General features: G+C 40.6%; 1 protein-coding gene across 1 annotated transcript in view; it reads left to right on the forward strand.

Moving 5' to 3' along the window:
• LOC107557270 (neuron navigator 2-like) overlaps positions 1 to 906 on the forward strand; it is a 137,122-nt gene that overhangs the window by 128,366 nt on the left and 7,850 nt on the right. The gene's annotated exons all lie outside the window — the stretch shown is intronic.

The raw sequence follows: 906 nt of genomic DNA on the forward strand, positions 1-906 counted from the left end.
GCTAGCGTTTGTTTGTTTTTTGTTGTTTTTTTTAAGAAAAAAAGAAGATAAATATAGATTAAGTAGAATTAAAATAGAATAGAAAGTTAGAGGGTCAAATAAAAATATCAATAGATATCTGTTGGATTGATCATCTGATTGTCTCTCTGTAGGAGTATATCAGGCATGTTGATCCGGTCAGTCATCTGGGTCTGGGTTCGGACAGTGTGGAGGGTTATTGTATTGGAGATGTGATCCGGTCCGGCGGAGCAGACACACCTGAACTCCTGCCCTGTGGATACCTTGTGGGAGAGAATGACACAATCAACATCTCGCTGAAAGGTTCACACAATGAAAAGTTTTATTCGTTCTCATTATTTGTCACGATTGTTTCGTATTTCAGTTGTTGTTAACACTGTGAGTGTTTCTCTCGTTTCAGATGTGAACTCTCAGTCTGAGGATTCTCTGGTCTTCGAGACGCTGATCCCCAAACCCATGCTCCAGCGTTACGCGTCTTTGCTCCAGGAACATCGCAGGATCATCCTTTCAGGCCCCAGCGGCACTGGAAAATCCTACCTGGCCCACAGACTGGCAGAGCATCTGGTGCTGCAAGAGGGCAGACTGCCCAATGAGAGCAACATTGTCACCTTCAACGTCGACCATAAATCCAGCAAGGTGAGAATCTGCCTCTTTTCCTTGGTTTGTGAGCCGAGTTGTGTGTATCATTTCTACATCATTTACACTCTAGTTTATAGAACTTCTATGTCAAAAGAGCAAGGAAAATTAATTTGTGACCCTGGACAACAAAACCATAAGAGTCCATTTTCTGAAATTGAGATTTATACATGATCTGAAAGCTGAATTAAATAAGCTTTTTATTTGACTATTTGAAAATCTGAAATCTGAGGGTGCAAAAAAATAAAAATA

The sequence above is a fragment of the Sinocyclocheilus grahami genome, unplaced genomic scaffold (genome assembly GCF_001515645.1).
Source record: "Sinocyclocheilus grahami isolate Dianchi unplaced genomic scaffold, SAMN03320097.WGS_v1.1 scaffold596.1, whole genome shotgun sequence".
Taxonomy (NCBI): domain Eukaryota; kingdom Metazoa; phylum Chordata; class Actinopteri; order Cypriniformes; family Cyprinidae; genus Sinocyclocheilus; species Sinocyclocheilus grahami.